Below are 16,099 nucleotides of genomic sequence, written 5' to 3'. Positions count from 1 at the left end.
TCTCATATCTCCTTGGCAATACTTCAACAACTCCTTGAAAAATGGAAGGGGGAATGTCATTATGGCAAAACAAACTAAATTAAAACATCCTATTGCTGGCTGACCTGCTGAATTAAATATGGACAAAGGGCAGAAGAGTGAAGGAAAACAGGAAATGATTTCCCTTTCCTCTGTTCCGCTATGGCCTGGGTGAAACTGACTCCTGATTACTTCTCTCTACGGTGCCAACCTACTCTCTAAAGTGCTATTGAATGATTGATTGAATCCATCTATTCGTTAAAAAATGTGGAAATGTCACTTGTAGGGAGGTTACCAGCAGGTCAGGTAGTTGAGTTCCACCCTATGAGTAGTCCTGACATGACAAGAATCCACTTCAGAGACTCAAATAATTGTTAAAATATCCTACCCAAAGCTAGCCATATCAGAGGTTAGTTTACCTGCATGGTGGTGATGCGGAGTGACTTCTTGAAGCACTCCACACACTGCTGGAAGTCCTTGGCCCGGAGGTACAGCAGGGACTTGGAGCGCATGGCGCATGCGCTGCGATGGTTCGACAGCTCCCAGGCCTGGTTGTAGTATTGGTGGTCCAGCAGCACGTCCCCCAGCAAGCATTACAGACTGGGGGACTCCTTCTCCAGCTCCCTACGCAGGATCTCCTCTGCCTGGGAGAGAGGGAGCGAGAAAGGAGGGAGGGAGTGAAACAGAGGGAAGGGGGAGGAGAGAGAGAGGCAGGGAGAGAGGGGGAAAGAGCTTTGCTCCTTAAGACCCTCAGAGCCAGCACACTGAACATTCTCTGCTAACAATGACCAGGCTTTGATTTGGTCTGGGAATACCACAATACACTCATTGGTTAACCTCTTGAGTGTAGGGGGCAGTATTTTGATGTTTGGATGAAAAACGTACTCAAATGAAACTGCCTATTTCTCAGGCCCAGAATATGCATATAATTGTCAGATTAGGATAGAAAACACTAAAGTTTCCAAAACTGTCAAAATATTGTCTGTGAGTATAGCAGAACTGATATTGCAGGCGAAAACCTGAGGAAAATCCAAAGAGGAAGTGCCTTCTATTTTGAAAGCTCCCTGTTCCATTGCATGCCTTCCCTCCATTTAAAGGGATATCAACCAGATTCCTTTTCCTATGGCTTCCACATGGTCTGAACAGTCTTTAGACATCGTTTCAGGCTTTTATTCTGAAAAATTATCGAGAAAGATCACATTGCGTCAGTGCATAGCTGGGTGCCAGCAGCGTTTTGCACGCGCCAACAGAGTGGAGCAGACATTTTCTCTCTCTCTCCTATTGAAAAAGCTACTGTCCGGTTGAAATATTATCGATTATTTATTGTAAAAACAACCTGAGGATTGATTATAAAAAGACGTTTGACATGTTTCTACGAACTGTAAGGATACTATTTGGAATTTTAGTCTGCCCCGTCGTGACCGCTCAAGCCTCTGAACATAACACGCCAACCAAATGGAGGTATTTTGGATATAAAAATAATCTTTTTGAAACAAAAAACATTTATTGTGTAACTGGGAGTCTCGTGAGTGCAAACATCCGAAGATCAAAGGTAAGCGATTCATTTGTATTGCTTTTCTGACTTTCGTGACCAATCTACTTTGCTGCTAGCTGTTTGTAATGTTTTGTCTGGTGAGAGAGATGTCCTTACATAAACGCTTGGTTTGCTTTCGCCGAAAAGCTTTTTTGAAATCTGATACGCCAGGTGGATTAACAACAAGCTAAGCTGTGTTTTGCTATATTGCACTTGTGATTTCACGAAAATAAAATATTTTTAGTAATTTAATTTGAATTTGGAGCTCTGCAATTCAGCGGATGTTGACGAAAATGATCCCGCCAAGAAGTTAAGCTCAATCAAGATGTTGAAACAAGCCAACAGACACTGAACCTCTCAAAAGAGCTGATTTGAGTACTGTACTCCCTGATTTGGAGAGTGTAGAATAACGATCAGGTTTCACTTCCCTTCACTTCACTTTGAGAAGTGCCCCAGTTCGTGTCGAAGCGTCCCAATCTACCCACAGCTCAGGGTGAGTGCTTTTGGGCGCAAGGGACTCTGGGTTTTCATTGCATTCCTTTACCTCATGGAGTAACCGTAGCCCTCTCTTCCACACCACTCATCAGACCACAAAACCCTGAACTCACCTCCAACAAATGGAATTACAACGCAAAAACAATACGGCTGGCAAAGTGGAATATTTGTTTGGACGAAAAGTGTTTTTGGTATAACCTTGAATAGTAGATGGACATGGACCTCTGCAAATCACAAACTGAGTTGACAAAAGGGGATTAACACCACAGAAAAGTAAGGTGAGTCCAGCAACTCTACCGATGACAGAACATTGCTGTAGACTATTATCTATTGGTCAATCGATTGCACATATTTGTATTTTCGCTGATCCCACTATACTATATAGTACAACAAGGGGAAACGTATCTTCGAAGACATGTGCATTTATATTAGAAATAAAGCATTTTTTCCCCCCTCTACTGAGGGAGCAAGCCAACAATTTACAGCCCATTTAAAAATGAAAATCCATGAGATTTTCCTTCAAATATCAATATCGTCCTTAGGGGCCATCACATCAGCACACTAGTGCTGCTGGTCAAAAAGAAGTGGGCTTCCATGACCTTTTCCAGACCACACCCCCTCCGCTGGCAGAAGAGCCTGATCCATTTAACAAATATTTTTAACAGTTTCACAGTCATGGGTACAGCAGTGAATCTTATAGTTACCGCCATTCAGTTATTTGGAGGGGTGCTGCACACCCAGGAAAGAGGGAAAACGTCTGACTGTTTCCTAGAAAGGCAGGCAAGATTTTATTACCATGATAAAAATCATATTAGGAAGGTTATATTCACAACATCAATTGGGCACTCCTACAGCCAACTGCTGGTTAAGAATCAGGCTAATTGATTAGAAAGTGCTCTTATGACCACGCACACTTGACACGCTCTCACCAGGAAATAAGACAGACTATGTGCATTTCACTGGAGAATGACTTTCAGTAGAAGCATTTCAGTCGATTTTCTGGGGGAAATGAAAAAAAAGGGTGATTGTGAATTGGATTTTAATAAACTTGGAGAATGGCCCACCAGTTAGAACCCCCAGCATGCTCCTCCATAAAAGAGAGAGAGAGCGAGGAGAGGTAGAGGGAGAGAAAAGGAGGGATTCAGTACTCCTCCAAGTACAGACACCCTTATTGTGCTGGGAAAACCACATAAGGAGTTCTCTGAACTCACTGACCCTTGCTTAAGGGTAGAGTGGAAGCACCCTTTGGCTATATCTGTCGCTTTTATAAATGGGGCCTGTCTTACTATGGGGGCCATGACACATTTTTGTTAAGGGGAGAGTAATTTTCCATGGTGCGGTAGCACATCGAAGGGAATCCAATCAGGCTTCGAATATTTCTAGAAATTGAACAACATTCATGAGTTCTGTACGCGAACATATACTCTCTAAATGGGTTCTCAGTCTGAACTGCATGTCCCGGGATATTCATATGTGATTTACTGTCCCATTTGTGAAACAGATGTGCTTTAAACATTTGTCAATACCATACATTTATTTCAAATGTGGCTATTTTGGCCTGGATTATACCATATAAGTGTTGTTCAATGTTTCATTTTGTTTATTTCCATGTAAGGTTTACACAGATGGCTCATCCATAAGGCTGGTGTAATACAACAATTACATTCTAAACTCAAGAGCTACCATACGAATTCAACAGAAATCGACTTAATGCAGGTCTCCCTCTCTCCTATTTCCTCTGTTTCTCTATTTTAGTTACATTCTTTTTTTTCTCGGGGTGCGGCCAGGTCAGGCTCAATCACATTCAGCATGCATTCAGACACACCGAGAGCAGGAACAGCACGTTTAGTACAAAGAGACTACCGGCTGGAATCCACCCAAGTCTTCTCCAGACAAATGGATAGTCTAGCCTTTTTTATCATGTTACATGGAGTACTGACCGGGGCCAAAGTGCATGGTTTTAGTGTGGAGGACTTATTATATTGACCAGAATGCACGTCTGTAATCAGATCGGAAGACAAAACTAGCTGTAATTCACTAACGGAGCACAATGGCCTGCAGGACTCGCATTCAGGGTTGGGACTGTGAGCAGCGGCTAAGTACGGGTCAGCTGGAGGGAGCACCGGTATGTGTGTGTGCTGGCATGCATGCGTGTGTGTGTGTGTGTAGAATACTCATTTCTGCTCAATCCGTCCAAGCCAAGCCCCGCTGATCCAGAGAGATTGATGTGGTGATATTAGCTATTACAGAGAATTTATGAAAAAGAACCCTGTGAATCATGCTGAGAGGTCACTTAAACAGGTCGATCACTAAAAGGACAAGGGGAAAGAAAATACTTCAGTGAGAATCTTACTGACAATTAAACAGATGTCCATTGCGTAACGGTTCAGGAGAACATCCTCAGAGCATTTGTGACAAATCTGGCACTGGTTTCATCAATGACTTTCAGAACCACATTTCATAACCACAGCAGGATGGGTGGACAGTGTTACAGGATTCTCTTCTTGGCCTGGTGTTAGAGGTTGATCGATTAATCAGCATAGCCGATTAATTAGGGCCGATTTCAAGTTTTCATAACAATAGGTCATCTGCATTTCTGGATGTCGATTATAGCCGATTACATTGCATTCCACGAGGAGACTGCGTGGCAGGCTGACCATCTGTTACGCGAGTGCAGCAAGGAGCCAAGGTAAGATGCTAGCTAGCATTAAACTTACCTTGTAAAAAACAATCAATCTTCACATAATCACTAGTTAACTACACATGGTTGATGATATTACTAGTTTAAGTAGTTTGTCCAGCGTTGCATATAATCAATGCGGTGCCCGTTAACTTATCATCGAATCACAGCCTACTTCGCCAAATGGGTGATGATTTAACAAAAGCACATTCGCGGAAAAAAGCACAATCGTTGCACCAATGTACTTAATCATAAACATCAATGCCTTTCTTAAAATCAATACACACTATATATTTTTTTAAACTGCATATGAAAATTACAGGCCTAACAAGTGGGAGAACTTGCACAATTGGTGGCTGACTAAATACTTTTTTGCCCCACTGTTTATATTTTTTTGGTCCTCCAATAAATCGGTATCGGCGTTGAAAAATCCGAATAGTTCGACCTCTACCTGGTGTGGCACACCACCATTCTGCTAGGACGTGACAGAACATCGTCTGACAGGTGCGAGAGAGGAGGTTGCCTAACCTCTTCATTACCTCAGTCAATTCTGACCGAGAGCCCTTGCAGGTTGGGCTAGAAAAAACAACAACAAAAAACACCTGTGTAAACATTGAGACTTTTCCAGCAAAAAAGAAAAGAAAATGAAAACGATCCGCTATCAAAAAGGAGGACCAACAAAAACAAACAGCTGCCATATGTCCACATCTTTTATTCTTTACTGTCTGCCTCTGTGGAAAACAGTCTAAAACCAATGCCATTGGTTCTGCCGGCTACCCTTGTGACCTGTATTTCCACAGCCTGTTGTTTCACCATCAAGAGATAAAAGAGAACGTTCAAATCAGCGCCACCAAGAGGACACTGACTGAAGGATAGGGGGACTCAGAGAGTGATCCAACCCAAACATGCTATATTTCTGTCTATCTGGGAGTGTGTGAGTCCCAGGGGGGCCCTGGGGGCCAGACAGGTTAATAATAACGCCAGAGACACAGAGCCAGATCTCCCTGGGACTGATTCGTCTGACAGCTGGAATGCCCGAGAACACAAATGAGTGCATAAACAGGTGCGCACTAAAGACAGACAGACAGATAGACGGGGGGAGAAGGAGGGAGTAGGGAGCAGAGCGAGATAGCTAGGTAACAGGGTGGATGGAAAGAGCGGTGATATTCACTGTTCTTCCAGTGTGGGCAAGATGAGCTTCTCTCGAGTGTTTTGTGTGGTGATGGTGCCCATGTTTAGTACGAAGAATGTCCTTTGACTGTTGTGTAACACTGAGTATTAAATGCGCCTGAGAAGGGAAGTCACAGTTTTTCTGGTGGTTATAATGGCTGTGTTGTACCTTGCCATATTGGCCCATCCTCTCCAGGCAGATGACAGCATCCTCCCACAGCTCCAGCTTCTCATAGATTAGCAGGGCTGAGCTGGTGCAGCCCAGGTCTGTCAGCAGGTTGGCCAGCTGCTTCTGGAGATGGGAGAGCTGTTCAGACATGGGATAGCACAACTAGGTTTTGAAGGTCCAATGCTGCCGTTTTTACCTCAATATCAAATCATTTCTGGGTAACATTTAAGTACCTTCTTGTGATTGGTTTTAAATACAATTGGTTAAAAGGAAACAAAAATAGCTTCTTAGCAAAGAGCAATTTCTCAAGCAATAATTATGCTAGGACTGTCTGGGAGTGGTCTGAGTGGGGAGGGGAAAACTGAAAACTAGCTGTTATTGGCAGAAAGGTTTGGAACTCTTTGGTTTGGAACTCTTTCTTATTGGTCTATTAACAAATTTCCCGACTGGTGATGTCATCAGACAGACCAAAACTCCATCCCACCAAAACAAGCTGAAATTTCAGCTCTTACACAAAAATGGCATCATCATCATTTTCACAATTTCACAGTATTACTTCAACCTCAGTGTGGAAATACAGTATATAAAACACTGCAAAATCATGCAATGAACCTTTAAACAACCACACCAGTAGAAATGAGGTGTATAATGGTGGTACAGGGTTGGGTCTGCACTGTGAACCCGAATGAATACATAAAGAATATATACACAAAAATGTAAGCACTAGGCCTGTAGGCTATGGCTACACTGTGTTGTATGTAAATCTGAGTAAATCTAAGCTGAAAGAACATTGTAGGCTATTCCGTTAAAACAACAAGAGCCTATGCATACATAGTAATCAAAATTCTAATCTTAATTGCTGCATTTCAAACTATCCTTTTGAGGTGCAGCTGGAAAGTAGTTCTGTACGAAGGCGAGTGCTGGGGTGGACAAACCATAATTGGAGGATCCTCAATCATCGTTTAAAATCCCCAGTTTGGGAACATTTTGGCTTCCCAGTGGAAGCAAACATTTTTGAACTTAGTAGGAAATGAACTAAATGTATTTAATTTATTCGAACATTCATAAATTTGCCCAAGATGATGATAAGACATTAGGGCTGTTCCCGACAACAACAAAAAATTATCTTGGTCGACCAAGAGTTGTCTGTTCTTTCGACCAATCTATTGGTCGAAATGTTTAAACATTTATTTTTCCATACACATCCTACAGTGCATTTGAAAAGTATTCAGACCCCTTCCCATTTTCCACATTTACAGCCTTATTCTAAAATGTATTACATTTTCCCCCACATCAATCTACACACAATACCCCATAAAGCGAAAACAGGTTTTGGCCGGGGGGCCATATTTGCAAAAACATCCCCACAGCATGATGCTGCTACCACCATGCATCACCGTAGGGATGGTGCCAGGTTTCCTCCAGACCAGAGGTTGACCGATTAATTAGGGCCGATGTCAAGTTTTCATAACAATCGGTAATCGTCATTTTTGGACGCCGATTACATTGCATTCCACGAGGAAACTGCGTGGCAGGCTGACCACCTGTTACGCAAGTGCAGCAAGGAGCCAAGGTAAGTTGCTAGCTAGCATTAAACTTATCTTATAAAAAACAATCAATCTTCACATAATCACTAGTTAACTACACATGGTTGATGATATTACTAGGTTAACGAGCTTGTCCTGCGGTGCATATAATCAATGCGGTGCCTGTTAATTTATCATCGAATCACAACCTACTTCGCCAAACGGGTGATTTTACAAAACAACAATCATTGCACGAATGTACCTAACCATAAGCATCAATGCCTTTCTTAAAATCCATACACAGAAGTATACATTTTTTTAAACCTGCATATTTAGTTAAAAGAAATTAATGTTAACAGGCAATATTAACTAGGGAAATTGTGTCACTCATTTAGCAGCCCTAGCGCAGGGTAGGCAAAGTGTCCCCATTTTGAATAATTTTCAATAAAACAATGAGGCTACATACAGGGGGTACCGGTACCGAGTCAATGTGTGGCAGTACAGGTTTGTTGAGATAATTTGTACATGTAGGTAGGGTTAAAGTGACTATGTATAGATAATAAATAGCGAGTAGCAGCAGCGTAAGGGTCAATGCAAATAGTCAGGGTAGCCATTTGATTAGCTGGTCAGCAGTGTTATGGCTTGGGGGTAGAAGACGTTAAGAAGCCTTTTGGACCTAGACTTGGCGCTCCGGTACCACTTGCCGTGCGGTAGTAGAGAGAACAGTCAATGACTATGGTGGCCGGAGACTTTGGCAATTTGTAGGCCCTTCCTCTGACACCGCCTGGTATAGAGGTCCTGGATAGCAGGAAGCTCGGTCCCAGTGATGTACTGGGCCTTACGCACTACCCTCTAACGCCTTGCGGTCGGAGGCCGAGCAGTTGCCATACCAGGCGGTGATGCAACCAGTTGGGTGCTCTTGATGGTGCATCTGTAGACCTGGATCTGAGGACCCATGCCAAATCTATTCAGTCTCCTGAGGGGGAAAGGTGTTGTCATGCCCCCTTCACGACTGTCTTGCTGTGTTTGTGCCATGATAGTTTGTTGGTGATGTGGACACCAAGGATCTTGAATCTCTCAACCTGCTCCACTACAGCCCCATCGATGAAAATGGGGGTGTGCTCGGCCCTCCTTTTCCTGTCGTATAGGCCTACCGCTGGCCAATCCGATAGCTCAGATCACTATGTCTGAATGGTTTCCTCGAGCCATAGACTAAAAAGAAACCTTGAATGCACAGCAAAGCTGATACTGTGACATTTCAAAACTTAAAACCATGACCAGAGACTCAACGAATAAAGCAAAGAACTGCTGTTTTTACGAGTGAGTTCATGATTGAGTTGTTATTCAGCAGTGTCAACAGTTTGTTCAACACTTTTATGAGCCATAAAATGTGTGTTTTTCCCACTTCCACTGCAGTTGCAATGAATGAGAATAGCAAAGTGTTTCGATAAGCTTGCGTTGTTCTTATGAGCGGTGTGTGTTTTTTCATAGAGGAATATTTCACTTTCTCTGGTAATAAGAGTAACATGAATTCGTGCATGCGGCATCAGTCCAGTAAAAAATAATCATATAATTATTATGCTCACAAGTAATAGAATAAATTATCCTTTACCAGTGCGATCATACTTTATATTTTTGTTATATATTTTCAAAATGGTCTGAGAAGAACATTGGCAGGGCAATTCAAGCATAGCCAATATGCAGTGATAATGTATTGGGCCTTTAACCTATTGAACAAACCTTATTGCTACAAAACTGTTTTTCAATTGGTTAATGATGCATTTGCTTATGTTTTTTAAGTAATGTAAAAAAATTAAAATAAATGAACGGTAAAGCTCGGCTTGCATATTGACTCAAAATGAGAAAGGGTTGGTGTAGTGTAGATGAAGGGGAGGACATAGGTTACCCCCTGAATATAGCCTTGTTATTTTATTGTGTTACTTTAAAAACTTTTTTTTTTTAAACTTTAACTTTTTAAAAACTCTTTCTTGAATTGCATTGTTGGTTGATTAAGTAAGAATTTCATTGTTGTTGGTTAAGTAAGAATTTCACGGTAAGGTTTACACCTGTTGTATTCGGCGCATGTGATAAATAAAGTTTGATTTGTGTCAAGAACTGCAATGCTGCTGGGTTTTTCCCGCTCAACAGTTTCCCGTGTGTATTAAGAATGGTCCACCAGCCAAAGGACATACAGCCAACTTGCCACAACTGTGGGAAGCATTTGAGTCAACATGGGCCAGCATCCCTGTGGAATGCTTTTGACATCTTGTAGAGTCCATGCCCCAACAAATTGAGCCTGTTCTGGGCAGGGGGGTGCAACTCAATATGAGGAAGGTGTTCATAATGTTCGGTATACTCAGGGTATATATACACAGTATATGTTTTTTGTTTTATCATACATTTTCATCGACCAGCCCACATCAATAAAAGATGGTCTGGCTCTTCTGGTATTTTTCAGAATTGCCAGATGGCCAATCTGCCCATGGTATCATACCCTTGCTTGTTCTGAACAGAATGAGGCTGTGGATCTATTGTGAAGAACATTTGCCGCGGCACACACACCTGAATGCACTCATGACTCCTGTCTATGAGCACCAAAATTACGATCTGTTATAGAACAGGCTTTCAAATGATGCCCACCAGACCCAGACTGTGATTTACAATGGGCTGTTTTTGGATAGCGAAAAAAACAAACAGTGTTTGTGTGAGGGCAGGGATGCAGGGTTATGTTCCAAATAAAATTACAAGTGTGCTTGATTTAGTTCCTCAACAGCACAGCTAGACATTTATTTATTTATTTTTAAGTTAGGAACTTCGAACACTTTGGAGAGGTGTGTGACCACATGGAGACACCAGTTAGTCCTCTCACTCAAACCCTTGTCATTTTTTTGTCTTATGTTACACCTACAGTACAATTTCCAGAAATATTATTATCATGTTACTGAATGTATCCAGAGTATTTTCAGATTTTATTATCAATAAATGCAGCGAATAGTACAGTAAATGTAAAATTCACGAAAGCAATAGTGTAATGTTTGGATTCAGTCTTGTGAATTGTTGTGTCCTCACCCTTGGTCTAATAATTTCCCCATAATCTCAAAACTATTCCCTTTCAATTGCTACCATGGTTATGCATTTTCACATTTATTCTGTAGAAAACATTTAAATGTAGCCCCATCCATATAGGCCAATTCCCACGAGTGAAAGGGTTAATAAAGAGCATGGCCGAGACGTATCTAGGGCGGGTTTGTTTACCCGTGGCAGACAGCACTAAGGGTCAGCTGAGGTAATTAACGAGCCAAATCTGAATACTGCTGGGGGGTTGGGAAAGGAGGGAGACTAATGTTATGAATTTTTACAAGTCTCTCCTTAAAAAGGATGATTAATTTATGTCAGAAGCTAGCAGATTCATTACTTACCAACAACAGCTGCAAATCCCAATAAAACTATATCACATTCTGAAATTCACTTTCCTTGCCTTATCTAACACTATCATGAACCTAGCAAAGATAATTTGTGTGTCAGAGTGCAGTATTTATTTAGTTTCTTGGAACAAACATTTGGTAGCAAGTACCAGGGGGGTTGCCTAGCAAAACGTGCCTCAGAGTGAGGCAACATCTGCATAGTGCAACAAATCCCCATGATTCAATGCCATATTTGGACCGAACAGCTAGCACGACAGCAATTGTGTAAAATAAACTATGTTTAGCTAATAGGGAGATCTAACAAAATAACTACATTATGGCATTCACATCAAACTATTTACAGTGTCCACAACTAAAGAATCATTGTGAAAAGTCTGAAAAGACACTTATCCGAAAGAATGATGGTGTACCATGCGCACATGCTAACAGAAAGGACAGAGGTGGGTAGCTGGCCAAGTGTGCCATTGTAGCAAAGTATTTCTAAACTAAAAATCTGATCTCTTAAAAGTTATGTTAATTTTCGTTATATTATATATACACACAATAGGCTACCATACATTTTGACCCAATATGCCTGACATATTACCTCTTAAGGAGATTTTCATTTTGATAGGGTTATTTTGCCTTAAAATCTTTAGGCCTACCTTCAAAATGTAAATCTCTGCATCCCTGCCCAGCCAATAAATGTAAAATTCACAAAATCAATAGTGTAATGTTTGGATTCAGTCTTGTGTCAGCTGAACTATTGTTTCCTCATCTAATTGTCCCATAACCCTCAAAACTATTCCCTTTCAATTGCTACCATGGTTATGCATTTTCACATTTATTCTGTAGGAAACATTTAAATGTAGCCCCATCCATATAGGCCAATTCCCACGAGTGAAAGGGTTAATAAAGAGCATGGCCGAGACGTTTTTTTTTTTATAGGTCTTCTGTAAGAAACATTTCAATTTAGCCCTATCCATATAAGCCAATTCCCATGAGAGTAAACAGTTAAAGAGCAAGGAGAGAGACGTAACTGGGGCGGGTTTGTTTACCCGCGGCGGACAGCGCTAAGGGCCAGCTGAGGTAATTAATCAACCAAATCTGAATACTGCTGGGGGGGATAGGGAGAGTAAGGATACCATTGTTCGGGCTGAACGGCTAGCGAGAGCTAAAATCATATTTTTTCCAACACAATTTTAGCTAAGAGGGAAAAGTATCTCACAAAATAACTGCATTATAGCATTCACTTATCATAAACTATTTGCAGACATGTGGGTAGATTTGTGGACTAATTGTTTACTTACTCAACCTTATTAACTACTGTCATGACGTACCTCTTTGGGTACAGCAAGCCCCATCCCCCTCTCCCTGCCTCCCCCTTTCCTCCTTCAACTAGGCTGCTGTGTTCAGAGAGGGGTGTTCAGAGAGGGGTCATAAATTCCCGAGGAGAAGACCCTGCCACATGGCCACACAGTATAAGAGAGAGTGAGTCTCTATTTTCATAGAGAACAAAGGAGTTTCTTCCACCTCACAGAACTTAAGATCCGAACAAATTTCATGTTCCGGAGAAAGTATAAAAGATCGGTGAAGAAACCAGCTACGAACTGGTCCGTTTGTTACAACTTGGGGAAGCTTATGGGAGACTGTGTGGCCACATTACCATAATGCTGTTTATATATCAGATATGAGGTTTACATCTAATTGTTGTATAAGATGAATGAGTGAGTATGATACTGTTTACACAAATTTACAATGTGATTTTGGACCGTTTAATGAAGGAAATTCCAATTCCCTTTTGAGTTGAACTAAATCAGAGGACCGCCCCTGAGCCCAGTTAGGGTCAGGCATCCTGGGACAGCCCTTTTCTGCAATTCCGAATAGAACCAAACTTTGAGAAATTATCACCAGACCATGTTTCTCTCAATCACGGGAGTACAAAGGTTGCAGACCAATTGCTGAATCTTTTAACCATACCACGTGTTTAAACTCTTAGACTATCGATACCGACAGAATAAGAACAAGTCTTTGATATTAATTACTAGTCTGCAGCTAGGAATTCGGTATCATTGAACGCGAATGAACGACAACCGCCAAAACATCCATTCTATAACGAATGAAGGAATGTCACTCTGAACAATCCACTCTAACCACAACAGAGAGAGAGCGAGGGAGAGAGACGGACAATTCTACAAAAGAAACAAACTTTTCACCAGCAATCAAGACGACAGACTGAGCGTAAATATATATATTGATTGCAATTGTTCCCGAATGAGTGAGCGTTCATGTGCAAAGGATTAGCATTTCAATTGTTATAATTATCAACCCTGTAGTGACTTCTCAGCTGACCTATACTCCCCGTTGTGTCCACCAAGCCGCGATGCCGGTTTAGCCCACTAGGGCACATTCTCCTATCATTTCTTGTAACCATATTAACTTTGTTGTTTTGTTTATGCATTTCTGTGAATTACATAGTTAGTAATAAATAAATGATTTAAGACAATTTATGTATCGGTGAATCATAGTGAAGACTGGGTTTGTGCAGACAACCAACAATTTGCGACGTTTGGAATGAGACTAACGTGAGATAAAGTAAATAATTAATTAATCAGAAGACTATGGATCAGATATGAAAATATCTGGAAGGTTATATTGGGAAATTATAACCTTGTAATCTGAATATTTTCCGTGGTGCCCCAACGTCCTAGTTAATTACTGTTACATGATTAATCAGTCTAATCGCGTAATACTAATTACAGAGAATCTTTGATAAAACTAAGTCTTCAATTTAATGATAGTAAAGATACAACACTACGCACACAGGCCAAAGTATGAGGGTGCCTAATTTGACTGGAGCGAGTTTCCAGAAGGCTGGAGCGTCTGCCTTTTCGCCCGCTCCGATTTAGCTCCAGTAGCGCTTCACGAGCCCAGGGCATGGTAGATGTTTTAATCTACCTACCACAGTGGCTGGTGGACCAAAAAGTTAATTTTCCACCCTGACGATCACATCTCTCTATTATGCGTGGGAATAGTTTGGAACAGATTTCCGAAATTAAAATCACTCAGAAGCTGATTTGCTGGTGTTTTTACATTATGTTCAACAATAAAACAAAATGTTGTTTTTTTTGCTCAGAAAACTTAGGAGATCAGATAAAATCACTGCGAACAGCAAACGAGAGTTGGGGAACCCTGACCTACAATATCGGATATCAGAACCTATCTCCCTGTCCCTCCTCTCCCAACACAGCTCCTCTGTGAGCAGGCATGGCCATAGTTACATGCCTCTTGCTGAGGAGAAAATGCACAATCAAAGCCCCACGATTCTCTGCCTTGCTTGCACTTTCAATTCCCCAGGCGGAAATAAAAGGGTGCCTTCAATTCCAGCTTTATTACTGTTTGCTGCTGTTACATGGAGCCTGGGCGATGTATCCTCTTTTACACTCTCTCCCTCAATCTCCCTCTCCATATCTCTTCCTCCCTCATCTGTTGGGCAGTCCCTGTCAATCTCCCTCTCCATATCTCTTCCTCCCTCATCTGTTGGGCAGTCCCTGTCAATCTACCTCTCCGTATCTCTTCCTCCCTCATCTGTTGGGCAGTCCCTGTCAATCTCCCTCTCCGTATCTCTTCCTCCCTCATCTGTTTGGCAGTCCCTGTCAATCTCCCTCTCCATATCCCTTCCTCCCTCATCTGTTGGGCAGTCCCTGTCAATCTCCCTCTCCATATCTCTTCCTCCCTCATCTGTTGGGCAGTCCCTGTCAATCTCCCTCTCCATATCTCTTCCTCCCTCATCTGTCATTTCTATGTAGTAAGAGGAAGAAGAAACTGACTATGTGCCAGGAATGGCACAGTCAACACAAAATAAACATCCACGGTTGACAAATCATCTTTCTGAAAGCTACAAATATGGACTAACAAAAATACTCACTCACTCTTGATCTCCCAGAATATATACACAGATAAAAACAGATGAGCCTTACTTGCATCACCATATATAAACTACCTGGTTGGTGAAGCTCCTACGCTGAGGGGCTGTCTGGTAGATGATGAAGGACATAGGTGTACTGTTTTAGTGGCCATCCTAGAGTGGAGGCGGCCATCAGGTGGCCTTTGGCTTGAAAGCAGCCTGCGCTGACACAGAGCTTGAGCCTGACAGATATATTGTCTTATTGTCCAGATTAGATCAGGGCTCTGACGCACTACCTACTCACATATGACCAGTCCTGTGGTGATGGATGAGACTCCTTTGAGGAAAAGGCGTTAGTGGACCTCGGGCAGGAGGTCAAGAGGACACAGTTACAACACCGGAGCAAGGCCCAGCATCCTTGTTCAAATGTGTAGGAGTTCAAAGAGAGTCTCCCCCACCGGATGGATCCCATCCTTTTCTCCTGACTCATATAAACCTGACACATATATGTTTATTTTTAAATCATGGCCATGACTTAGAATGGGTCAAGTCATAAGTCAAAGCTTTGATGAAAGACATTGCTGTGTGGTACCTCAGTTACAGTGAGTCGGCCCTCAACAGGAAGTTAACATTCACAGTGGAACAAAATCAGTTCAAAGTCAATCAGTATAAATCAGAAACCCAATCAGCGGTGACGGTCTAATGAGGGGGTGTTACCTGGACAGCCCACCTGGGAGGAGCCTGGCAGCAGTAGAAGCGTTTCAGACGCTGAGTCACAGGACAGCTCTTCTCCTCAAAGCAATCCACTATAGTCTGGAAGATAGGAGAGACAACCAACATCAACTAGACAGTCATACCCAGGCAAAGTGCTAATAATAAATTAAAGGAATTTAAACTGCAAAGATGGTTGAGCAAGTCAAGAGCAAATTGTAATGTACTAATTGATTGAGATGTGGGTGAAGCAGGTGTAGACAAGCATTGACAGAGTGGGCAACCCTGGTTTAGATCCTTCTTCTGTCTCAATCGCTGTTGTATTGACTGGTTTTACAATGGCAAGGGGACGTTAGGTACTCAATGAACACATGCTGAGGGCATCCAGGAAGACAAGGCATAAACAGTAAACATAATTCTCTCACAGCTGTGCCAAATGAGCCACAGCTGACTGCAATCGTCTCATTCACAAGACTCCTCTGGCG

The 16,099-nt window shown here is 42.0% G+C and overlaps 1 pseudogene; it reads right to left on the bottom strand.

Moving 5' to 3' along the window:
- The window catches only part of LOC112260770, a 144,108-nt pseudogene that overhangs the window by 26,116 nt on the left and 101,893 nt on the right, over positions 1–16,099 (bottom strand).

This window comes from Oncorhynchus tshawytscha, linkage group LG01 (genome assembly GCF_018296145.1).
Source record: "Oncorhynchus tshawytscha isolate Ot180627B linkage group LG01, Otsh_v2.0, whole genome shotgun sequence".
Lineage (NCBI taxonomy): Eukaryota > Metazoa > Chordata > Actinopteri > Salmoniformes > Salmonidae > Oncorhynchus > Oncorhynchus tshawytscha.
Note: the sequence above shows the minus strand (reverse complement) of the source record. Positions and strands in the feature narration are given on the sequence as shown.